The sequence below is a fragment of the Macaca fascicularis genome, chromosome 11 (genome assembly GCF_037993035.2).
Source record: "Macaca fascicularis isolate 582-1 chromosome 11, T2T-MFA8v1.1".
Classification (NCBI taxonomy): domain Eukaryota; kingdom Metazoa; phylum Chordata; class Mammalia; order Primates; family Cercopithecidae; genus Macaca; species Macaca fascicularis.
Genome location: NC_088385.1, coordinates 134900874 through 134927669, shown reverse-complemented (window position 1 = coordinate 134927669; position 26796 = coordinate 134900874). Strand labels below are relative to the sequence as shown.

Genomic DNA, 26796 nt, shown 5'->3' with positions numbered 1-26796 from the left:
GGTTTCACCATGTTGGCCAGGCTAGTCTTGACCTGCTGAGCTCATGTGATCCACCTGCCTCGGCCTCCCAAAGTGCTGGGATTACAGGAGTGTGCCACCTTGTTCAGCTAATTTTTATATTTTTTGTAGAGACAGGGTTTCATCATATTGGCCAGACTGGTCTGGAACTCCTGAGCTCAAGTGATCCGCCTGTCTTGGCCTCCCAAAGTGCTGGGATTACAGGAGTGTGCCACCTTGTTCAGCTAATTTTTATATTTTTTGTAGAGACAGGGTTTCATCATATTGGCCAGACTGGTCTGGAACTCCTGAGCTCAAGTGATCCGCCTGTCTTGGCCTCCCAAAGTGCTGGGATGACAGGTGTGGGCCACTGCACCCGGCCTCTTTGTGATGTTATTAACAAAACTGGAGTGCTACGTCTCCCATGGCAATTGTGAGTTTGTCTGTTTCTCTTATCATTTCTTGCTGGTTTTGCTTCATATATTTTGCAACTCTGTTGATAGATACATGCACATTGAGGATGTTTGGTCTTTTGAAGAATTTATCCTGCTATCATTATGTAATTTCCTTCTTTATTCCTGACACATTCCTTCTTCTGAAGCCTATGTTTACCAGAGTCAGTCAGCTTTCTTTTGATTAGTGTTCACATGGCATATGTTTACATGTTGGTCAGGCTGGTCTCAAATTCCTGGCCTCAAGTTATCTGCCTGCCTCGGCATTCCAAAGTGCTGGGATTATGGGATCACAGGCGTGAGCTATCGTGCCAGGCCCATCTGTTTATTTTGATACTCATTGCAGCATACAGTTGATTCTTGTCTTCTGTTCATTCTGGCAATCTGTCTTTTAATTGGTAATCTAGACCCTAGACTATTTGCATTGAATGTACTAATAATTGATATCCTTCAATTTAAGTCTACCGTTTTATTTTATTTATTTATTTATTTATTTTTGAGACGGAGTCTCGCTCTGTCGCCCAGGCTGGAGTGCAGTGGCCGGATCTCAGCTCACTGCAAGCTCCGCCTCCTGGGTTTACGCCATTCTCCTGCCTCAGCCTCCCGAGTAGCTGGGACTACAGGTGCCCGCCACCTTGCCCGGCTAGTTTTTTGTATTTTTTAGTAGAGACGGGGTTTCACTGTGTTAGCCAGGATGGTCTCGATCTTCTGACCTCGTGATCCGCCCGTCTCGGCCTCCCAAAGTGCTGGGATTACAGGCTTGAGCCACCGCGCCTGGCCAAGTCTACCATTTTAATTGTCTTCTATTTTCTTACCTGTTCCCTCTTTTTCCTGTCTTCTGCCTGCTTCCAATTAACTGTATATTTTTACAAATCATTTGTGTCTTCAATATTAATTAATTCATAATTTTTATATTTTGTCTGGCTTTGCAATATACATCTTTAAATAATCAAATTCAAATGTCAGATAATATTATATCACTATCATCTGATTCATGCATTGCAAGAATCTTGAACAGTATACTCCCAATTATTTTCTCTCGTCTTTTGTGAACTGTCATACAGCTCAGTTTTACTTATGATCCAAACGTATGCTATTGTGTGTATGCTCATATACATCATATACATATGCATATTGTACATATGCACATATGAAAATGTACATCCATTGTGCATGCACACAATATGATGCTGGCCTTTCTTCAGACAATTATCTTTTAGAATGGTCAAAAAAGTCATTGATATTCCATTTTAACATTTTTTACAGTTATTCCTTTTCGTGGACCTCAGTTGGTTCTGACTCGTGTTGTATCCCTTAAATTTCAATCTAATCGGTTCCTTTTGAACTGATAGGTTCAATATAAGTTGTAATGTAATAGATTATCCATGTTATTCCTATTGTTAGGTTGGGCACAAAAGCTCTTTCTGGTTTTCGATATTTTAAGTTGCCTTAATGCTAAGTGTCTATCGTATTTTAAGCTGCCTTAATGCTAAGTGTCTATTGTATTTTAAGTTGCCTTAATGCTAAGTGTCTATCGTATTCTACATCTTCTTGACATTCAGTTTTACTTCTTTCTCATGAGTCAGAGATTCATCTGTCAAAATTACCCTACTCTGTGAAACAAAGTTCTAATTGCACTTTTCCAGTCATTTAAAGCTCATCGTATGTGGAGGCATTTACCAGCCCATGAGGAATTCACATTATCAGGGAAGGCAATTTGGGGCATTACATCCTAAAATCCCCCTATGCACAGTTACCCCATTGGATTCAAGAGAGCTCACTGTGTCTTAGAGACTCTCTCCTTCACTGGTGACTGGGTCCAGGACAGTATATTCTGAGACAATCAGATTAAAGTTCACACATCTTTGCTCCTAGAGACCAATCCAAGTGAATTTCCCAGGAATATGACAACCTACACTGGGGAAAGATGCACACTACCAAAGTGTAAATATCACATTTCTTTAGTTCAACATTTCCACTGTTTCTAATGTTTGAAGTAGAAAATAATGATACTCTGGCTATGCAAGCCTGAAAGATGCTCACACATGCTGACAGCCTGTGCTTTGGAATAAAGAATATTGGCATGTGTTTACTTTGCTGCTGTTGTCATTTTATTTCACTAATAAGAACTGGAAAAATGAATGTCAGCCTGAACTCCTGAAGAGTAATATGTCTGCTTTTTATGTTTTGTTTTTGCTTTTGGTTTTATGCAGCCATATTATAGGATACTTTTGGGGTGGGGCAAGTGTTCTCAAATTTAATCATTAATGCTCTGTAGAATGTACAGAGTAATTACAAATACAGACTGTTGGTACCTCTCAGACAACAGAAAAAATGTGCAGTGCTTAAACGTGTATGCCTGAGCTGGTCTCATTATTAGCTCATGGTCCCTGTAGAACTTTCACCAAAGAAAAGTAATACTGAGTGAAAGAGGTATCCATTAGTTTTATCACTCCCTTTAATTTTTAGACGTTGTCAACCACAATCTATCAGAAACCATAACATAATGCCAAACATGAACTAAAATGGCCATATATTGTATGTTTTTTAATTAGATGGTTTTAAGATATGGAGACAGGCTACAGTTTGATGTTGACATTGAGAGACACTTACAGAGTGATAGGAATGGACCTGTTTTCCAGAGGGACTTTCTGTAACTGGAGGGTTTCTGTCTTCTCGTTCCTCTGAAAGGGACCCTGAGTGAGCACATGGCAGAGAAGGAGATCCTCAGACTGGCGTGGAGGCCACGGATGCACAGGGATCAGCAGTGCAAGGAGGGTCTGAGCAGCAGGGGAAGATGTAAAGGACTTCTCTGATGGGAAGAGAGTGGCCCACTGGTCCACCTGGAGATGCTCTTCAGGCCTGGACATCTCCCGGGAAGGGAATGACAGAGCGAGGACTGGACACAGCAGCCTGCAGAAGCTGGCTGTCCCCCTCTATGGCTGGACTAACCTGGGCCCATCTCCATGGTCTCCCAATCCCTTCTTTTGCCAGTAGGTTCAGAGATGGAGCTGTCATTAGCTCTGCAGAGGGTCCCTGCTCTGCAGCTGCTGGAGTCTTGATGGCAATGGATGATGAGCTGAGGGATTTTACGCTGACCGAGTCAGTCACCAGGCAGTGTCCAAAGCAAGGACCAGTATTTTAACCCCAGGGTTTTGAGATGATATTGAGAACTTACCAGGATCTGAAGGGAGTTTGAAGAACAGAATTGATGTTACAAACATATCATATTAAATCTACACGTGAGATCGGCTGTTCCTAGGATCATCACACCATAGTCTCTAAGAAGAGGACGCTCCTATGACTTTCTAGTGCCTTACTCATGATCAAAATATATTTAGGCACTTCTTGTAAAGATATGGCTATTCTGTGTCTTCTTTAGTGTTTTTTTTTTTTTTTTTTTCGGGTGGCAGATATTATTACCAAGAATAGAGAATTACCCTCCTCTACCTGAAGAAACTCTGCCATAAAGAGATGGAATGCCAATGAATTACACAAAGGAGATTGACAAAGTCACTCAATGGAAGGAAGCTTTGTGTAAAAGCCACTGTACACTAGGCAAAGGAAAGATAGATGTCACTGAACCATCAAGCTGCAGCACTGGAAAAAGTCAGAAGTGCTTGCAGCACAAATAAACCAGTGTTGCATGGAAGGTCTGGAGGAGCATCTCACATCACGCCTGGCCCATCACAGCCAGAGTCTTGAGAGTTCCCCTCACTAATCGCAGTCCAATATTCCTTCCCTATAACCCACTAATCACCAATCACATCTATTGAGTTCCTTCTGTGTTCTCAGAAACCACATGAAGGCTGCAAACTTCTCAAGAGCTGACTACGACCAGGAGTGTGGCTCACTCCTGCAATCCTGGCACTTTGGGAGACAGAGGCAGGTGGACCACGAGGTCAGGAGATCAAGACAATCCTGGCTAAAACGGTGAAACTCCATCTCTACTAAAAATACAAAAAATTAGCCGGGCACGGTGGTGGGCGCCTGTAGTCCCAGCTACTCAGGAGGTTGAGGCAGGAGAATGGCATGAACCCAGGAGGCGGAGCTTGCAGTGAGCCGAGATCGCGCCACTGCACTCCAGCCTGGGCGAGATAGCAAGATTCCGTCTCAAAAAAAAAAAAAAAAAAAAATCAAAATATAACAGATGTTGGTGAGAATGCAGAGAAAAGGGAAGCCTTAGACACCGTTGGTGGGAATGTAAAGTCATTCAACCTCTGTGGAAAATAGTATGGAGATTTCTCAAAGAAGAAAAAATAGAATGATCGTTCAATTCAGCAGTCCCACTACTGGGTATCTACCCAAAATAAAATAAATCTTTATGCCAAAAAGATTCCTGTACTGGTGTATTTATCACAGCACTGTTCACAATAGCAAAGATATGGAATCAACTAAAGTATCTGTCAGTGGACGATTGGGTGGGTAAAGAAAATGTGTGGACGTATGTACACACACACACACACACACACACACACACACATATGCCGATACACCATGGAATACTACTCAGGCATAAAAAAGAATGGAATCACGTCTTTTGCAGCAACCTGGAGGGAACTAGATAGAGACCATTACCTTAAATGAAATAACTCAGAAATAGGAAGTCAAATGCTGCATGTTCTAATTTATAAGTGGGAGGTAAATATTGGGTACACATGAATGCGGAGTGTGGAATAACATGTTGGAGACTGGAAGGGTGAGAGAATGAGGGGTTGAGGGAGGAGACATTAATTACTGGGTACAATGTGCACCTTTTGGGTGATGGTTGCACTAACAGCGCAGACTTCACCACCATAAAATATCCATGTAACAAATTGCACATGTACCCCCTAAATCTAAAATTTGAAAAGAGAAAAAAAATTGGAGTGGAGATATTAAATGTAACATCTATTAAAGTCCCTACATTTTTCTAATAAGCAGGAGATGAGAATCATGAAATAGGTACCAGGTGTCCCCCAGAGGCTAAAGAGAAAACACAGAAGAAGCACATGCTAAAGACTGAACATAGATCCTCCGACGGCAGCGGATCCCCTGCTCCTGCCAAGATCAGAGGTGCTGAGATGACTTGGAGGGAAGTTATTGGTGTGCTGGCATCTCTCACCAACTAAGCCAGTGAATGTAGCTTTAATGCAACCACTAGGAAGGAGGTAATTAGTAACTAGCAATTGGAGAAGAGGTGAAGCAAAAGAGAGTGAGTGAGTCGCATTTCCTTTCTTCACTGCGATTTCTAAGCCCAATGCAGGCCTGAGATGGGGCAGGATTGAGACACTGACTTGGATAAATTTGAGCTTCAGAGAAATCACACGGAGAGTTTGACCTGTGACCTCTGGCATGCAAGAGGCGTAAGAACTCGGATCTGAGTCCAACCAGGCGAATTCTAAATGTGAAGGGCTGGGGTCAGAACGGCCTGGCTGGGACAGAACACAGACAGAGAGGGATGCGTTGGGAGACGCTGTGCTTTTACCAACAAAGGGAAAACTGTATGTTTTCTTGGGATGGTACAAGAAAGCCGGGTCAAAGGTGGTCTTCAAAGGCAAACTGTATAGGGAACTGCCTGGAGGAAGTGGACTGCCTGAAGCCAAGGCATGAACAGGAGAGCTGTTCATGGCCATCAGGAAAAGATGTCACTTGGATCAAGCTAATGCAGGCGACGTCCATGCCGTGGGCCCCACAAAACTCAGATGATGCCACGGGAGGAAGACTCAGACTTGGGTATCTGCTCCGTCTAGGGGACACTGATGTCAGGTCCTAACTGAATCAGTCAGGGCAGATATTTTCAGCTCCTTTACCTCTTCCTCTCACTCTGGGGCCATAATCAGAAGTGACCGGGGAGGGAAAGAAACCAGAGAGAAGGAGCCATCCCCGCTTGCCTTTGTAAACTTCACTCTAGGTTCTCATCCAGAAGCAGCCCCAGCTGGGGTAGGGTGGTGCCATCAACTTGCCTACATTTCACAGTTTTGATGTGACTTGGTATGACACTATGTATTACTGGACTGCGATTGTCCTCGTGACACCATGTAATAGTGGACTGAGGTGGTTCTTGTGACTGAAGAGGTTGTTCTTGTGACTGAGATTTGTCTGAGGTTTTGCCCACAAACTGCTGGATGATATGTGCTGGACTTGAGGGTTGCTGTGTTGTGAGGGCTCCTGGCTGTGCATGGTCCACCAGCCTCTGCTCTGCCTGGCATCTCTGGGGGTGACTCTCCCCATATTCCACCACCTAGAATTATGTCCAAAGGGGCCTGGGGGTTCCTTGGACAGCTTCGAGATGGAGCCATCAAAGAGATGGTGACATTGACAGCTTTAGGATTTGTTTTTCTCTTTCATTTTTGCTGCATCTTGTTTGAATTTGGAGTGAGGTGTCTTTAATTCACTGCATGTCTGTGCCAAGAAAATGACTCAGATGCCCACCCTGGGTCCTGCTGCATCATAAAGCTAAAGATAGAAGGATTGGGAGTTTCTGGATCTCTCGCCACCTCTCCTCTAAGCCATGGCATATGGTGGATCTGGACACGTCCCCATCTTGGAGGCAGACCTGGAGCTGTGGGCCCGGTGTGGCAAGCTGCTGCTTCTCCTGACTCTTTCTGGCAAAAACACGTCCTGTGCCCCAGGACGTGTTTTTGTGCTGCTTCTGTGGAGGAAGGAACCTCTTGGATTGCAGAGTCACCGCCACTCCCTAGTCAGTTCTCTGGAGACCTCGTCTCCCCAAACATGGGACTCCTAAGCTGTGCATAGCAGCTGGAAAGCAGTCTCTAAGCTATCACAGAACCCTCCACCTCCAAGTCTACTTGCCTCTGGCTCTTACTTCCAACCTCCTCTTGTACTCATTACCAGGCTCCTGTGGGTAGGGCTTCCAGCCCTCTCCCAAGGAGTTCCCTCTCCTCTCAGCCTACGAGACCACTCATATTAATCTCTGATTTGTAGGTGAGAATCATGACATTTAGAAAGGTTAAAAATCCTGCCCAGGGAGGCTTCTTGAAGGTATGCCCTGTGATAATGTGTACGGTTTGCCACAGAGACTCATAAACTCCAAAGCACAGCATCCCTCAACTGTGCAGCACCCCCTTTTCCCGCTCTACAAGTTCCATGTGTGTCCCCAGCATATTTCTCTCCAAAAACAGGTGAGGATGAGACTTCTTGAAATATTGATGCTAAATATATGCATACGTATTTGGTGCAGGTGCCCTGTTGGAAAATGTAACCACAAAGAGTGAAGTTGAGAGAGGAACCAGGGGACATACAGCAGGGACAGTTTGCCTGCGGCTTGAATTCAGAGGCTTAGGTCCCTGTGTGACTGCCCCACTCACAGGATTGTCTAGTATATTAACAAATCAGGCATCTCCTCCCCGCAGGGTCAGGAGGTTAAATGTGTCATTTCTATCACTAGTGCTGCATGCTGACTTCAGTGACAGCAAGAAATCCCACCCTGTGTGGTCGAGCGTGTGTCTGAAAGCCCAGGCCCAGAGAGGGATCTCCTTAGTACCGTCGAGCTTTTTAACAATGGATTCATATATTTGTTAAGCAGAGAGAAGTGGGTCTTTCCAGACTCAGTCAGGAGCTCGTGTGTTTACCCATGATATGATCCTGAACCACTGGGAGAGTTTAAAAGAGCAAAGAAGGGTCCAGAAGAATTCCTCACCGGGGAGGAAAAGGAAATAATGGTGACAGTTATTTCAAGCCTTTCTTGATCTCTCTGTGTATCAGCCAAATATCGAGCTAGAGAGAATCACAACCAGTCCATGGACATTTTTTATTGTCTATTGACAAATTCTGACCTGGCCGTCCCATCTTCAGGCACCTGTGCAAACACAGAAAATTAAAAACTCCTGTTTTTTATTCGCTCATGTGCAGAAGCCTGAAAATGTTGATCTCACAGAAGTCAAACATAGAAGACAGGATACTAGAGGCTGGGAGAGGTTGAAGAAGGGGAGAGATTTGTTAAAAGAAAGCAAATTACAGCTAGGGAGAGGAATACACAAGTTCTAGTATTCTGTGACCCTGTAGGACTACAGTTAACAATAACATATTATTAGTTTCAATAGCTAGAAGGAGTTGATTGAATGTTTCCAACACAAAGAAATGATAAATACTTTAGGTGATGAACATGCTAATTACTCTGATCTGATCATTATCCATTATATCTATTGAAACATCACCATGTACCCCGTGAATATGTACAATTATTATTTGTCAATTAAAAAATTAAAATTGGACTGAGCATACTGGCTCAGGCTTGTAATCCCAGCTCTTTGGGAGGCTGAGGCAGGGGGATCACTTGAGGTCAGGGCTTCAAGACCAGCCTGGCCAACATGGTGAAACCCCATCTCTACTAAAAATACAAAACAATTAGCCAGGCCTGCTGGTGGGCGCCTGTAATCACAGCTACTTGGGAGGCTGAGGCAGGAGAATCTCTTGAGCCTGGAAGGCAGAGGTTGCAGTGATCCAAGATCGGGGGCCACTGCACTCCAGCCTGGGTGACAGAGCGAGACTCCGTCTCAAAAAAAAAGAATTAAATTAAATATTAAGTTAAAATTTAAAAAGTGACTGAGAGATAAAAGCCCAACCCAGGCTCTTCACAAGGCAGCTAGATGCCAAATCTGGACATAGGAACCCTACATACATAGAAGATGGTCTCTATAATGATCCAGGGCTTACACGAAGTTGAGATGAGGAGGTAGCCATGCAAGAAACCCGACTCAGGAATGTCACTTTCCTACCGTAGGAGAGATGCGGTTCAACAATATTTTTGGCTTTAAAAAATCCACTGCATTTCTCCTTCTCTCAGCCCCTTTATCAAAAGCCTCCTACAAAGATGTGCTGAGTCAGGTTGCCTGTTTGCTGTCAAATTTTTACTCAGCCCTCAAGATTTCGCCTTTTATTGTTTTTGGTTGTGATTATTTTATTTTATTTTTGCTTATCGTTGTGGACTGCCATGAGTGAGAGTATGGTCAAGCAGGATGGACAGTCAGGATCTACTGGCAACTAAGTGTAACTGTGGGGCCGAGGGAGATGGAGCGCGGTTAAGAACACACACAGTGGCTGGGCACGGTGGCTCACCCCTGTAATGCCCGCAGTTTGGGAGCCTAAGGCAAGTGGATCTCGTGAGGTTCGAGACCAGCCTGGGCAACATGGAGAACCCCAATCTCTACTAAAAATACAAAATTAACTGGGTGTGGTGGCGCACACCTGTAATCCCAGATACTCAGGAGGCTGAGGCAGGAGAATTGCTTGAACCCAGGAGGCAGAGGTTGCTGTGAGCCAAGATCACACCATTGCACTCCAGCCTGGGCAACAAGAGCGAAACTCTGTCTCAACAACAACAACAACAAAAAGAAGACTCATGGTGACTTAGACAGATGCTCATTTCCCTCCTCTGCAAATGTGATGTATTAACAAAAATAATAATGTATATTTTACAGGGTCTTTGTCTAAAGTTGAGTGATAAATGCAATTTAGTATCATGCCTGAAATTTAATAAGCACTCAATAAGTGATAGCTGTTTAATCATCATTATCATCATCATCGTCATCATCATTATCCACAAAGGACCTCATCTTAAATAACAGGAGCAGCCACAATGACATTACCAAGTGTTTAGCATGGTTAGCATGGTGCCCTGGAGCAGGTAAATAAATGCATATCTCAAGGAACATCCTTGGCTGTTTTTGACCCATATTCATCCCCACCCCCTTCTCCAGGTAATGGAATACTGATTTCCTAGGACAACACCTGTTCTCCACTTTGACACTCTGCTGTTAGCAGAGGCCGTGAGCTTCTGGCAATAGCTCTGGTTAAGCGTCCAAAGCTCCTCCAGTCAGTGCATTGTGTTTCCCTTCCCATGGTAATTGCCTCTGCAATCATCATGGAACCTGAAAGAGGGCAAAGAGACTTAACTCTGGGGTGGTGCTTGCATTTCCAACCTCTTTGGTAGCATCTTCTACTAAAAGATTATGGATAGGAAATTCATGAGTTGCAGATCATGAGCTGCCATCTCTGTTAAGTGATGCCCAAGAGTTTCTTTAATGCTCCTGTTCACAGCATTTGTGATATCCTGCTTTTGTTAATACATCCCTAGGGCATTTATAGATACCTTTGGATTATTCTAATTTGTTAAGCTCTTGAGTGGCTTCTTATGGGTGGTTGGCATACCAATGTTTCCTGCTTAAGATTGTTGTTGTTGTTTTTTAACCACTTTACATTATTTATCAAAGTCAATGAAAAGAATCATACCGTTTTTATGTGTGTTTTTAGTAATAACATACTAACAGTATACTAGTTATTACTGATTGTATTAGTCATAATATATTGATACTATTACTAATAGTAACTGCTATTCTAGGTGCTGTTTGCAACGCAATGACATATGGCTGGATTTTAAATTTAAAACTTGTAAATACCAATAAGGGATGACCTGGTTAAGAGAGCCATTTCCCTCATCAATGTGAAACTATTCAATAACGGTAAATACAGAGCAGCAGATAGGCTCCCACGAATGACGTCATTCTTAAGCACCCGACTCTGAAACCACGGCAGTTGGAACTATTCATTCTGAGAGACAATTGAATGCAATGATGTTCAACCCTTCTGTTCTAAGGAATGGGATTTTGGAGACATTGAACGCTTGCCAGGTGAACACAGTCAGTTTCCACGTGGAAACGCCATATGGAATGTGCTCCGCTTCAACAGTCACCTCCAGAGTCATGTGTCACAGGGTTGTTGACAGAGAAGGAGACTTTCAGAACCCCGAGGCCACAGTATGGAAGTGTAAAATACTGCAGAACACAGGAAAAATTCTCAGGAAACCGTCTAATGCGTGGGGCGGTCCCTCCTGCATTTACATGTTGACTTTGCCATCTGTATTTTATATAACCCTAGACAAAGCACTTTTTTTTTTTCTGTGCCTCAGTTTCTGTAACCTCATCCATAAAATGAGGTTATAATGACACTTACATCAAGGGGCTCTTATGAGCATGAAGGGAGTTAATCGTAAAGGACCTAGAGCAGTATTCAGGGATGGCCATTATATCACCATTCTACCTTACACTGCTGTTCACTTGTCCATAACCTCCACTAACCCGAGGCCTGTGGGATCAACAGTGGTTTCAGATATATGGTTGTAGCTACTGCACCAGGGATGCTGCTTGACTCAGAAATGTTTCTCAATAAATATCTGTGCAATACATGGATGTTAGAAGAAAGACAACCCTAAGAGAGAAAACACTTTAATTTGCATTAGCCAATTTATCTGAGAACAACAATGTGATACACTTAGTCTTCATATTCACACGTGACCCTGGTCAAGTCACTTCCCCTTTCAGAACATACATTTTGTCTGTCAAATGGGAGGATTGCACTTTGAGTATGTTAAAAAAAACTTACAGGTACATTACTAGAACATCGTTCTATATTATAGCCTAATGGTTTCCAATGCTGTTGTATATTAGAATTTCCTGGAGACCTTCAAAATATACTGATTTCTGCTATAACTATATACCTAATTATTCTAACTATGTCATATTCTGGGAAAGGCAAAACTATGGAAATAGAAAAAAATAAAGGCCAGTGGTTACCAGGAATTAGGGGAGAGTGAGGGATGAATAGGTAGAACAAAGAGGACTTTTGCGACATGAGGTTATTCTGTTTCATACTGAAATGGTGCATACGGGACTTTCTGAAAATTCTTGAAATGATGAATGCATTTGTCAAACCCTGTAGAACATTACAACACAAACAGTGAACCCTAATGAAAGCTATGGACTTTAGTTAATAATGTGCCAATATTCGAATTGGCTCATCAACTTAACCATCGTACCGCAGTGATCCAAGATATTGAGACCAGGGAGTGCTGTTTTATTCTGGGGGAAGGAGGTATGTGGGAACTCTCTGTACTTTCTACTCAATTTTTCTATAAAACTAAAACTGCTCTAAAATTAAATCTAGTAATTTGAAAAATATTCCCTCTCCCCGTGCTCTAGAGATCCTGATTTAATTTCTCTGGGGTGGAGCCTGCACATTTGTATTTTTTTAAGTTATGCACATTATTCTAATGTGTAGCATGGATTCAGAACAGCTAATCTAAAATGAAGGGTCTGCAGAGATTGATGTAGGGGGTGCCAGAGGGAAACCAAGTGTGAGAGAACAAGGCCTTCATGCTTTGTAAGAAAGGACGGAACCAGATCACAGGGGCTACTTAAAAATCCCGTCCTCTTGCTTTGCATTCTTCCAGGAACTGCACCCGGTGATTGAACTACCAGTTTCTGAAGGCCACCCATTCACACCTATTTCCCACTACTCCAGGTAAGACACGGCAGGCAGTCTTCCGGGAAACAGAAGTCTATATTTGTTACCATCGGCATCTAACTCATGATCCTAATGAGAACCAGGATTCCTGTGGGATCAAGTTCCCCTCTGAGGATTCTTGAGAGCCACCTTCCTGAATCCTCAAACACCTTCCTACCTGCCGCCCTCCATTAACAATTACCTTTCCATCTTTATTTTTTGCCTGCGACAAGCACCCTTCACATACTCATACCTGTTTCACCTTTCTTCCTTAATAACCTAGATTTTATTTTCATGTTGAGGAAAAACACTATTTTCCACTAGGCTACCTGCAGCTTGAGGAGGCTATGAGTCACCATTTTGACCCTAGAGATATAAACAGAAGTTGCTGGGAAGAGCTTCCAGGAAGCTTCTGTAAGATGATTATCTAGCTGGGTCTGTCTTTTTGCTTTGTCCATCCCTTTCTTAACTTGGGAATGTGCATGTGATACAGGAGGTGAAGCAGTCGTTTTGTGACTAGGAGGAGATAAAGCCACATGGGTAAGGTGGCAGAGCAGGAAACTGGGAGGAGCGTGAGCTTCTATTGGCAATGAGGGATCATCATACTATTCCTAAACAGTCTAAGTCCTGAGGTCTTGTGTGTGTTCTTACTTGTTCATTGCTCTGCTTTTTCAGGTTGTGTATTACTTACAGCTCAATACGACCTAAACTTTAACTAGTCATTCTCCTAGTTAGACTGTGAGCTCCTAGAAAGAAGTTTGGCATGTGATATGTTTCTTATGGTCCCTGTAGTATCTAGCACATGCTAGCAGGGATCAGCTGTGCCATACTCATCTATTGATTGACTTGGGATACAGTGAGTTGAGGTAAGAAAGAAACAGAAGTCAACTCCAGCATGTCACCAACATGTCAAAGAATAAAGTTTGCTGTTGGTCTCAACAGCCCTAGGGCAGCTTTACTGTGGTGGGATCTCTCTCTCCTACCTAGTGAGGCTCCAAAATATGACTTTAATTATCCTTCCTAAGGTTTACAAAATTCACTGAGCTTTTGTCTTTAAAACAGTATTCCTTCCCCACCTCTGGTGTGAAAAAAAATTAGGACCAGAGTTTTACATTTTTTTCTTTCCAATATTTCCAGAAAAGTATGCCCCAGTCTAATTTGCAGGTGGAAATTGAAAATGCATCTCCCTGACCTCAAGGGATGATATTCAGGAGCTTCAGGGAATCTTCAGCTCATGGGAGAAGCACAAGCAGATTGATGGATCCCAGAGACAAAACGTCTATCCCAGCTCAAATGACATCTCGTGGAGCGTGAAAATTGGAGCTTTCTGTGCCCATCTTCAGAGAAAGACATCAGACGATCTTAACATTTCTGCAACTGAACGTGGGGTGAGAAGAGGGCAGAGTCTTCCAGTGGGTCCGCCACATTTTCTTTCCAGTTGAGGCAATTCATGGTCTCTTCTGGCAACTGCAAGGACAGATGCGAATTTACCACTTTATTGAGTGAAATGCTCTGGGCATTGTGAGACTCACATATGCACCCAGAGGGGAAGGGACCCTCACTCTGGAAATGGAAATCAGTTCATAATTGTATCCAGACAAATAAATAGGGCACACACTTCAGATCTATTACAGGATCCAGGCAGAATCAGAAGAACAAAGGCATGAAGTAGAAACACATTCATATGCCAGGTATAGGTGGGAGCTGGGGAGGGCAGAAAGTCCAGGGTTCCTGGCCGGGGGAGAGGGACTCTGCTCAGCCTCTCATGCTGGAGTGCAAGAGTATAAAATAAGGTAGCTGAGGACATGAAGCTTGGCTGCCTGCACCATTTGAAGAAAGAAAAATCAAACTGTGTTTTATGAGTTTCTCTGAGTGGGCTGATGGTAAAAGTGATTGCATAAGTGAATAAATTGAAATATGTATCCTGGTTGTGTCAAAAGCAAAAATAATTATTTTGTTCTTGGTGAGATGTAGTGTTTAACTGCCAACACATCAATCCAAATAAAAAGGACATCTGCATTTAGATCTATTAATACATTTATTAACAAAGGATGTATCTGAATTATCCATCCATTTGATCCACATTTTGCAGAAAGGCAAGCCAGCATGGAGAGGCCATGTCACGGGTGATTAAAAATGTCACTGGAATCTCAGGGCAATGGGAGAGTCAAGAAAGAGGCAAAAAAAGAGAAGTCTCAGAGCAATGGAGGTGGTCTTTTTTCAGGCATTCTTGCCTGTGAACGGCTGATTAGGATTTTCCTGAGCCCCTCAGAATGGTGAAAAGCAAATGTGGAGTGTGTGATCTTTAAGGATTAGGTTCCATAGAACTCTTCTACTTTCTGTCTCCTGAATTTGCTGTCTTTTAATTCTAACCATGGTCGATTTAGGGGTTCTTGCACACACACACATTTACCTGAAGTTGATTTATGCTTGTGTATGAGTGTACATTATTTAGACCTAGAATAATTGATGCAATTTGACAGAAAATTTGGAAAACTTAAAGTTGAGAAAGAGAAGCATGATGCCTGATGAACCCCTCACTCATGAATATGGACATCCCAGCAGCGGGTAGCATTCCCACTGTAGCACCATGGACTGGATATGAATCCAGATTATCCACCTCCTCAAAGGGTGGCTTGAAAATTATATAATGCTTGTAAAATGTATCTTCCCCGGCACATAATAAATGTTAGCTGAGGACACACACAGCAAGACGCCTATGTAAAAAGATGTTCATTGCAGTAATAAATGGAACTTTTAGAAGCAATGAGATACCTACCAATGAAATAATCTTATGGCATAGGTGTTCTGTAGCAAAACTCTCAGAGATCCCAAAGGATGCAGCAGGTCTGTGCTAAATGTTAGGCTAAATGACAAAGACATGCATTGTTAAATAATCAACAGATAGATACAATGCATAATATTTTAAAATCACAAACCCAAACCATACCTTTCAGCACGCATATATATGTGTGCATGCATGCGTAAGTGCACATACGTACATGTGCATATATGTCTGTGTGTATCTGTACACATTGATATCTATGTAATATGCCAAACTGATGACAATACAGATTAACTCAGGGTAATCGCGAAGAAAAAGTGAGGTCAAAAGGACTTTATTTTTAAAGTTCATTCATTCTTTAATCAACACATGAAAGTGGTAAATATTTATTATGTACAGCCTGATGTCTTGAAAGAGGTACCAAAGAGGACTTTAGCTTTCCTGTGTGTAGTGTGTGTTTAATTTTCCCAGCTGGAATTCAGTGTATTGCTTGCTTACTTAGAAGACAGGCTCAGTTTTGAGCTCTGGCACTGATTATTTTGGTGACTTTAGAAAAATTACAAGACTCTCATCTTTATGAACAAAATGGCAATAAGAGACACAACCATCAAAGAGTGTCACAGGTGGCTCTTTGGAGGTGTTTTGCTGTGAAAAATATCAATAGATAATGTGTCGTGGGTGGAGAGCAAGGTGCAGGGAAGAGAAGGCGCCAAGTGTTTTGTTTCATTTGCTTGTGTGCTTCACTTTAATGTTATATGAAGCTATGCTTTATCTTTTTTTTTTTTTTTTTAAACAGAGTCTCACTCTGTCGCCCAGGCTGGAGAGCAGTGGCATGACCTCGGCTCACTGCAAGCTCCACCTCCTGGGTTCTCTCTGTTGTCCTGCCTCAGCCTCCCGAGTAGCTGGGACTACAGGCGCCCGCCACCTCGCCCGGCTAATTTTTTTTTCTTTTTTTGTATTTTTAGTAGAGAAGGGGTTTCACCGTGTTAGCCAGGATGGTCTCAATCTCCTGACCTCGTGATCTGCCCGTCTCGGTCTCCCAAAGTACTGGGATTACAGGCGTGAGCCACCGCACCTGGCCTGAAGCTATGCTTTATCTTAAAATTATGAAAACTAAATGGACTAATACATATAAGATGCTTAATAGACCGCCTGATACAGTAAGTACGTACCCAATATTATGTAAGCTAATGTTAGAAGCTTTTTTTGAGAGAGAGTTTTGCTCTGTTGTCCTGGTTGAAGTGCAGTGGTGTGATCTTGGCTCACTGCAACCTCTGCCTCCTTGGTTCAAGTGATCCTCCCACCTCACCTCCCAAGAGTAGCTGGGACTACAGGTGTGTGGCACCAGGCCCGGCTAATTTTTGTACTTTTTTGTAGAGACAGGGTTTCACCATGTTGCCCAGGCTGGTCTTGAATGCCTGAGCTCAAGGGATCCACCTGCCTCGGCCTCCCAAAGTGTTGAGATTACAGGCATGATCCACTGGCCCAGCCCACTTCATTGTTTTTAAGTGGTGAAAATAAAAGCTCTGTATACAATTTAGGGAGAACACTTGCTTATTTTAAGGGGATTTTTGGAAACTTTACTTGAGGACTATTTATACTAATATTTACATTGGCCTACAAATGACTCTTTGGAGTTTTGTAAACTCCAATCCTAAAACAAGAATCTCACCTGTCAAGCAGTTCAAAACCATTAAAAATTGGGGGCTTGGTCTCTTATTACTAAAAATAAGTTTTTTAAAATTATTTACTTGTTTTAATTTTTAGCTGACCATATTACAAATGCTAGATGGCCCATCTAATTGTATTATTTGAAAATCCTGAAGAAATTTGTAGGGAAAAAAAATCAGTATAGTAGTTCATCAGCATTACAATAATAAATCAGCATTGGATACTCTGAGAAGCTGGCATTTAGAAACAACAGAAGAATGTGAAGGATTTCTGAGGGCATTTCTGAGGGGAAAGTGTTCCAGGCAGAGACCACATGGTAGAAAGGCCTCCTGGTGTTGGCAAAGGGCAGAGGGAGTCAAAAGTATGAAGGGAGAGGCAGCCCACGCTCACCCTCCAGGCCCTCCCCACGCTGGTAAGCCCCAGTGCTCAGGAAAGGACAGCGATGGAGGCTGTTCCTGGACATTCTGTGAGTCACCGGGGGCCCTGCCAAGTGCTCCTCTCTGCTCTTGGGAGCTTTTCTTGAGGATTATTAAGCATCTCCACATGATGCGATGCTTCCTTCCCAGATGAATGTTATTTTAAAAGCTTCTTTCCTGCTTCATGTGAATGGAGATTTGCATTCATCCCTCGTCATATGAATTTTGCATTGTGGGTGGGGGTGAGGAAGAGCATAGTCCCTAAAGCGAGTGTCTTCAATCTGTTTATAATTCATCTCTCAGCCAGGGAGCAGCGTCCGTGTCACCTGAGGAGGCAGATGCTCCCCTGCCCTGGCGTCTGGAGGGAAGACGGCGCCAAGGCTGAGGCACGGGAGCATCTTTCATTCCTCCCCCAATGCTTGCTGCTTCATCAACATCAACGTCCTGCTGCCAGGGCTGATGAATGGCTCAGGAGCGTCACAGCTCGGTGGCTCTTATGCCATGTGCACTGGCAGCTGCCACCGCCGTCCTACCTGTGACCCACACGTGTCTTCCTGAAATGGCCAAAGACAAGCTTTCCTCTCAAATTTTGCCGCCTTCTCAGTCAATCAGCAATGCTAATCAAGTCTGTGTGCTCAGCTAGGATTTTGGACCTTCTTACGTGAAGGTGTCGAAACGAGGTTCCCTTTCCTGAAGGCTGACTGTTGCTTTGTCTCCAATGAGTGACCCCAAGACTGTGCACAGTGAGCAAGAGGAAGGGGGCAGGAGATGGAGGGCGGAGGTGGTGTGCGAGCTGGGGTCTATTGCACACTCTTGGGATTCTTTATTTGTAAATTTTGTTCCCGATGCAATGGGTGTTGTTGAAGATATTTAAGTGGAGGGGCAAGGTCTGATTTATTCTGTAAGAGGATTGCTCTGGCAGAGGCATGAGAGGATCTGGGGGCAATTGGGGCTCTCGCAGTTGTTCAGATAGGAGGGTAGATGGTCGTGTGGACCAGGTTGGTGCTGATGGACATGATGAGGTGTGGACCATCTACATCTATAGTTAAGCTGCAACTAGCAGAATTTGGTAAAGAATTGAATGGGGGAACACTTAAAGGCTAAGTTGGTAATTTGATGTAAAATGAACAACTCATTCCTGTTAAACCATGTCATGATTGGTTTTGGATGACCAGATGTTGACGTTTGCTGCAGGTGATGGCCAGCTGGCCTGATTCATGTGTCTGTGGGGTGTGTTGGCTCCAGTCAGCCTGCAGGTGAGTGTCATAGAAACGCAAATGAGTGGAGACCCGTGCTGCTGCAAACGTCTTCAGTGTCCACTGGAGGGCTCTGTCTGCTTTGATGGGGACAGAAGTCATTTACATTATCCAGCAGCAGTTTAAAATCTGAACGACCTCACGTCGTATTTCTAATATTTCAGTGCCCAGATAGGACAGAACCCCAGGCAGGACCCAACTGACCTAGCTTTCTTTTTTCTCCCAATAATATATCTTATTTTTAGAATGGTTTTAGATTTATAGGAAAATTTAGAAGATACCCATGCACTTGTTTGCCCCTATTATTAACATCTTACATTAGCAAAGTACATTTGTTACAATTACTGGACAAATATTGTTTATGTATTGATTTATTTTGAAGACAGGGTCTCACTTTGTGACCCAAGCTGGAGTGCAGTGGTGCAACCGTAGCTCACTGCAGCCTTGACTTTTCTGGCTCAAGAGATACTCCCACCTCAGCTCCCTGAGTAGTTGATACCACAGGCTCACACCATCATGCCTAGCTAATTTTTATTGGTTTGTTTTTTGTAGAGATGTGGCCCCAGTATGTTGCCCAGGCTGGTCTTGAGCTCCTGGCCTCAAGCAATCCTCCTGCCTCGGCTTCCCAAAGTGCTGGGATTACAGGTGTGAGCCACCATGCCCACCCCAATTACTGAACTAATGTTGATACATTATTATTAGCTAAAGTGCATACTTTATTCTGACTTATTTTTTGCTCAATGTCCTTCTCTTCCAGGGTCCAGGAGGCCACATTACATTTAGTCATCCTGTCTTCTTCAATTCCCCTTATCTACGAGTTTCTCAGACTTTGTTTTTGAAGACTTTGGAAGTTTTGAAGAGTGTTGCTCAAGTATTTTATAGCTATGCCTCAACTGGGGCATATCTGATGTTTTGCTGTGGTTAGGGGCAGACCCAGACGTGCCATTCCACATTCTTTCCTACCATGAGGACCCCGACTCAGACAAGCACTGCAGGGTATGCAGGATTGCATGATGGATATGGTACCCTGGAGAAGTTTTCTTCCTGGGGAAAATAGAAAATGCATGGATGCAATTACTAAATATGAATATGGGGCACTGTATCACTCTCGAAGTAATCTAACCCGGTCCCCTGGCTTTAAACATCATTTGTGCGGACAGCCCTCGATTCCGTATCTCTAGTTTTGCTACATACTAGTGTAGAAAGTCATGGGCAGAGGAAGAGTGGGGTCTCTCAAGGGGTGTCCTAAGAAGAAGTTTTCAAAGTAAACAGAGCACCTCTAAAGGCTTTGCTTCTGATGGATAAACATGGACTGTCCGCAGAGACAGGCGTAGTGCGATCAGAGAACCCATGAGGCAGACAGCGAAGGAGAAGGGAAGGGAAGGGAAGCACAGCACATGGCAAATTGTCTCCATGCATTCGCTCCTCATTGTCTGTATGTGCTTTGCAGACACTGACGTTTTTCTTCTTCCTTAATGTCAGTGAATTGGGGTGACTAATGATAAAGATTTGTGAAAATACACAGGTGGCCGTGTACTTTCCATTGTGGTGTTTCAATCATTCCTTCTCTCCTTCTCTTCTCCTCTTCCTCCTCTCTCTCTCTCTTTGTTTCTCCCTCGCTCTCCCTTTTTCCCCACCTCTCTCTCCTCTATCTCTCGTTCCTCTTCTCTCTTTCTCTGTCTCAAATCCTCCTTCCTTTCCCTCCTCGGTAGTGGGCACATTCCTTGAACAGTCACCTCAGTCTTCTGTAGAAATAAACAAAGTAACAGACATCTTTGGATTCACTTCTCCCTCAGCTCCAAAGACATTATTTGGCTAAACTCCCAGATGATAATACAGAGCGGGAAGTATTTGAGTTCTGCAGTCATTTCTCTGAGGTTGAAAGAATCGGAACATAGAGCTAGAATTGAGCTAAATGCTGCACGATGTTAAATAAGAATTAATAAGAAACTTTATTGGACCCTCAGGGAGATGTGGCAAATGTAATATTTTTAATGGGTTTAATTAGAGGTTGGTACAGGAGATGCTTACAAGACGGGCACAGGCCAGTCACAATATGGCCTGATGGTGAGAAACAGAGAACATACGTGAATTAAAAAGCCCAGGTCCATCTCTTTCTCAGTGCATGGAAATGGACCCATTGTTTCCCTTCTCAGAGTGTCAGTCTCCTCATTTGTAAATGGAGATAAAAGCAGAGTATTCCAGCCGGGCAGGGTGGCTCATGCCTGTAATCCCAGCACTTTGGGAGGTGGAGGCAGGCAGACCATGAGGTCAGGAGTTCAAGACCAGCCTGACCAACATGGTGAAACCCTGTCTCCACTAAAAATACAAAAATTAGTTCGGTGTGACGGCGGGAGCCTGTAATCCTAGCTACACGGGAGGTTGAGGCAGGAGAATCGCTTGAATCCAGGAGGCGGAGGTTGCAGTGAGCCGAGGTGGCACCATTGCACTCCAGCCTGGGTGACAGAGCAAGACTCCATCTTGGAAGAAAAAAAACAAAAAAGCAGAGTATTCCTCGTAAGGTTGTTGCAATCGTTGAATGGGATAATGACCGTAAATGTCTTAGCATGTTGTCTGTTACATGGTAGACCTTAGATAAATTATTATTGTTATCACAACCATGATTATTATTGACAAAGATCACATGGGTAAAATATGTCCTAATTCTGGGATTTTAACTTAGGTTTCCATATTCTCAGCATGACTTTTTTTTTTTTTTCCCCCTGTGCTGTATGGCTAAAAGGCAAACAAACGAAACCAGCATTCTTTGAGTTTTCCAATCATGCATGTTTAAACCATCTTGTTCGTCTGAGGGCAAGAATCCAGAAAAGTATAAATTAAGCAGATAATAAGAAAGCAAAACTGCCAGCGATCTCCGCCCTTTGTATGGAAAGTGCCGTATTTCAGCCTTCGAAGCGCAGTGTCATTTCAGAGCGGCTGAAGGTGAGTCTCCAGGCAGTCTGCATCCCTCTGGGGTCTGTGAGAGCCGCTGTTCATAGGTAGGTCAGTCCTCTGGGGTTAGGGAAGCTTTTCTAGGATGTGTTTCTCCAGGGAGCCCTTGATAACCATTTTGGACCCAAGTAAATGATCCCTAATGTCCAGCGTTGCCAGACAAGACTAGGAAAAATGGCTTCAGCTGATAAAAGCTGCTGTGTGAGCAGGTTGCAAGTGACTCTACTCATCATTGTGTATTGACGACTGGGAAAGGATAGATGGTGCAAGTATGCCTTAGGGATGTGCATGGCACTTCCAGGAAACTTTGTGAAAAAGAAAAAAGATCATTCCTGTAAAAATGTGATAAGAATAAGAGCGGCATTAATAATTGTCCGTTGTGTGTCAGGCACAGGGCTCTGATGATCACACGCTCTTTGGATGACCTGATGCGCAATCTCTAACCATGCTCTTCCTCGCGGCCTTCTAACCAGGCTCCTCCTGGCCGCATTCCAACCACGATCCTCCTGGCGGCCTTCTAACCACACTCTTCCTGGCGGCCTTCTAACCAGGCTTTTCCTGGTTGCTTTCCAGATGCCACTGCCACATTCTACCCAGGGAGACAGAAGCAGAAGTCAGCCACGGGGTTGGGGAAAATACATTTGCTTGTGAAATACACCATCTTCTCCTCTACTTTCCTCCTCATTAAACATTTTTTTAAATTTAAATTTTTATTTATTTTATTTTTTTTTTTGAGACAGAGTCTTGCTCTGTCGCCCAGGCTGCATGCAGTGCAATGGCACAATCTTGGCTCACTGCAACCTCCTCCTCCCGGCTTCAAGCAATTCTCTTGCCTCAGCCTCCCCAGTAGCTGGGACTCCAGGCACGCTCCACCATGCCCTGCTAATTTTAACATTTTTTATTTTTATTTTTAGTAGAGACAAAGTTTCACTGTGTTGCCCAGGATGGTCTCAAACTCCTGGGCTCAGGCATTCTGTCTGCCTCAGGCTCCCAAAGTGCTAGAATTACAAGCATGAGTCACTGCACCCAGTCTCCTCCTCTTTTTCTTCTTTGAACAAAGCTGTGATGGCTAGAGCTACTGCAGGCATCTTGTGACTATGAGAGAGCAGCCCAGAAAAATCAAAGCCCTTGGCCCAGATAGCACTGAGCTTCTAAACCAATTGTCCAAATTATCTACTCCCGGAATTTGTGTTATATTCTTAAAAATATCTTTATTTGTTTAAGCTAATGTGGTCAGGTTTTCTGTCAGTCGCAGACAAAAACGTCTCTATCACATTTACAAAATGACATCTTAAATTACACTTACAATATTAAGTATAATATCTTTAAAAGTGAGAAGAAATTGAGGTTTATAATGGCAAGGAGCAGAGCTAGGATCTGAACCCACATAAGACAATATTCTTTACGTTATGTTCTGTTGACTCTCTCAAAAAAAGTTCATCTTTAACTCCTTACAATTTCAGTTTTCCTGGTACCTTATTTAAGAAATATGTAAATAAGAAAAGAGAAATTGCCCATCATCCCAACTCCTAGAAATAACCACTGAAAGTAAAAATTTTAAAATTATTTCCTTTATACCTTTCATCTGCAAAGTAGGGAACAGACGAGTTTGTGCTATGCACACACACACAGATACACACAGATACCGATTTTCCCTTTCAACTCAGTTGTGACAAATTCAGGGTACTCAGTATTGTTTATTCAGTATTGTTTATTCACAAATTCCATGAATTCTACCTCTCTACTTACTAAAAGAAGAACCCAGCTGTCCTCAAAGCATCTTCCTGTTTGTTTGTTTGTTTTGTTTATTGTTAGTTTTCTGCAGAACCCCAAGTAGAAGGCTCCCTGGTACCTACACACCAACTTGCTAGTCCTTGTTCACTGCCAGGTTCCGCCTTTATCTCCCCCAGTTCTGATACCTGAACAGTCACACAGCAGAGCACTGTCACTACCCCTGCTAACAGCCCATGGAGAGAACTGCAAATTCCATGTCAATGCTGCTATCTTGTAATAATGTTAAAATCACCAGTCCTTGGTGGGTTAGAGTCATTACCAGCATTTTCTTCTTTAGGAGAAAAAATAATCCTCTCCTCAACTCTGCTCCTCGCTTTATCGCTTGGGGTTCATGACAGCCTTCCCCATCCCAAATTCCTGCAATCGCTCCTCCGAAGTTGTCAGCAAATTTAATCCCATGCAGACTTTAATTCTAGGTCTTCTCCTGGCTCCTCAAGACATCCTTACATCAGAACCCCTTATAAATTCCCAGAAGACTCATAAAGAAATGAAATCCTCCCTTCTGAATCTGGTTAGCATGTTAATATTTACTGAATGTATTTTCCCAAATTAGTTTCTCTATTGACTGGTTGCTTCCATGAGAGTGAAAGAACTTCCTAAAGGAAATGGACTTGCGTATATATGAAAAGCAATAGAAGGACCATATGGTTTCAATGAACTTCTTTGGAAGTTGTTATGATTTTGTCTTGCTGATGTCCTTTTGCTCTGTTACTGGGAAAGAGAGCTATGTTTCTGAGCAGTGCTTGATGATGGAAGAAAGGGGGCAGGTCCTTGTGGGGCACCATCCTGCAATTTCTCCCTTGTGAAGTGGTGCATGGTAACCTACAAATGACTCTCAAGTGTCTGCACTTGGTGGACTCATGTGTAACCATATCAGATTAGATCAAACACAGTGGTCGTTAAGAGTCCCATCGAGCAAGATGACAGTGAAAATTACACAGCAAGGACTGACGTAACTTTCCAAGAGTGAGCTGAGGGACGCTGCGTGGGAGCGTGTCTTTGTATCTGGAAAAGGAAAAGAAAACTGCATTCATTTTTGATGATGGATTTGGTCACGTACAAAAGGCAAGGGCACAATTTGAAAAGAACAAGATGGCTTTCCTAAAACAACAGCTGGAAACACTTTGCAGCAGCTGCTGATATAAATAATTCACTGTTAATTGATTCTGAGGCCAGTCCTGAAACTGGCAAGCCAAGTTGCATGACAGGAAGGTGCACCATGGAAAGTGATAATGGCATGGATATTTATTCCCATTCACCCTTGCATGGGATAAGGAAGAGGCCAGCCACACTCCTTTTGATTCATTTGTGAGTCAGCCCTGGAAGCATCTTTAAAGCAGCAGCTCCCGTTGTGCCCTTCAGGTCCTGGATGAAGACGGAGATGCCAGTGTTTAACAATGACTTACTTCTTTTATATTTCCCTTTCACTGAAAGTTTCTGAGTTGACATCCACTTGCCACTGGAGTGTTCAGGGGATATTATGAGATTAGCAGCATAAGAAGGTGGCTAAAGGAGCATTTGACCTCTGGCTTCAAACCCATATGGGGGCTCCCTTGTGAACGTGCAACTTTATCTCAAAATCAGTCCTTATACCTGAGTGTGTAATTGGTGTTTTAATAGTAAGCATTAAAATACAAAAATGTATGTATGCTTGCTTTATTTTTCCACATACAAATAGAAATAAAGTATACATGGACATAGATAATTCTCAACCTCTGAAAAGCCTGTGGGGCTCATTATCCCACACCACCCATTTCTCCCACAATAAGTTTGCTGAGCTTAGTGCACAGAGTTTTGTAGAATTTACTCGTCACTGGCCTCACCACAAGGTTAAGGAATTAACTAATTGTATGACTAACTTTTTGCTTAATCCCTGTCTGTGTTTCCTGATTGTAAGCTCAATGAGGGTAAGGTGGGACCTTCGTTTGTTTTGTAATAACCCAGTGAGAAAGAAGAAAAGTTGTCCCTGATATCTGAGATAGGCTAGGCCTTGCTATTCTCTTATAAAATAGGAATATTTTCATAGAATATCGATATCACAGAAGCCCACTTTGTGACCATGATGGATTAAGACAACGGTAGGATCATCCCACAGTCTTGTCTGAACACAGGCAAGACAAAAACATTTGCCGAAATACAAAATTCCAAACATTTTCTTGCCCCAGGTAATAGGAGTGACTGAAGCTTAAATTCTTGCTTCTAATGGGTGGAAAAAGAAAAAAGAATGACTAAGACCTACTATTTGATAGCACAACAGAGTGACTATAGTCAATTATAACTGAATCGCACATTTAAAAATTACTAAAAGAGTATAATTGAATTGTTTGTAACACAAAGGACAAATGCTTGGGGGAATGGATACCCCATTCTCCATGATGTGCTTATTTCACATTGCATGCCTGTATCAAAACATCTCATGTACTTTATTCAGAAACATATACACCTACTATGTATCCACAATTTTTTTTTTAAATCCCTGCTTCTTTGAACCCTCCCAAATCACCCAATGCCTGTCTCTGAATCCTATACTAGGCTCTTTCTAACATCCTTTGAATAAGAAAGCTCCTCAGTTCCCCATGAAGTGCAAAGAGAAATCAGTGTGGCCTGTTCAACTTCAGGTACCACCTTCTGGCTTTGGCTGGAGGTCATTGAGAGCAGGATGCAGCACTGGGTTTCCACTGGCAAATGTTTGAACACAGATCCATGAGGCCAAAGAACAATTGTATTTTCTGCAATCAGGTCCTTGAAATAAGCAAATTAATAAGAAAAGCAAATTAATAAGAAAAAATCACACACAATATACAGCTTAAAGGAATTAACATTTTCCTACAATACCAGTTGCAATTTTAAAGTAAACGATAAGTGAATTCTAATTAATGAAAATTTCAGTTCCCTACAAAGTTTCCTGAATCAAAATTCCAACTTTGTAACTGGTTGAAGGACAGGATTCCTGTAGCCAAAGGATGCTTTGAAGGGAGCATTGCCTATGCCTCCAGGCTCAGCTCTGTTTCCTCCACTTTCTCCTCCCGCAGGCAGCCCTCCCTGACCACTGCAGACCACCCTGGCCCTTATTTCTCCTCATCTGCATGTGCTAACCCTACAGATGAGCTTCAGGGTCTCCAGGGCCTCTATAGGGAATGGCAAAGAAATGGAACAGGTGTCTCTCAGGGTCGGCCAATCCTTGTCCTGCA

The 26796-nt window shown here is 43.0% G+C and overlaps 2 long non-coding RNA genes across 3 annotated transcripts in view; one reads left to right on the top strand and one right to left on the bottom strand.

Annotated features, from left to right (window-relative positions):
• LOC107126806 (uncharacterized) overlaps nt 1–25246 on the top strand; it is a 203387-nt gene extending 178141 nt beyond the window's left edge. Inside the window, exons 3-10 of one of the 2 annotated variants that reach the window (XR_010579650.2) lie at nt 12679–12749; nt 13896–14119; nt 16482–16676; nt 17907–18346; nt 19412–19504; nt 19617–19855; nt 21603–21802; nt 24022–25246. This is a non-coding gene — a long non-coding RNA (uncharacterized lncRNA). The remainder of the gene's footprint in view (nt 1–12678; nt 12750–13895; nt 14120–16481; nt 16677–17906; nt 18347–19411; nt 19505–19616; nt 19856–21602; nt 21803–24021) is intronic. The other variant, XR_012419787.1, reaches the window with a different exon arrangement.
• A 1-nt stretch (nt 25247) lies between these two features.
• LOC135966354 (uncharacterized) overlaps nt 25248–26796 on the bottom strand; it is a 137786-nt gene continuing 136237 nt past the window's right edge. The window contains exon 3 of the long non-coding RNA XR_010579651.2: nt 25248–26347. This is a non-coding gene — a long non-coding RNA (uncharacterized lncRNA). The remainder of the gene's footprint in view (nt 26348–26796) is intronic.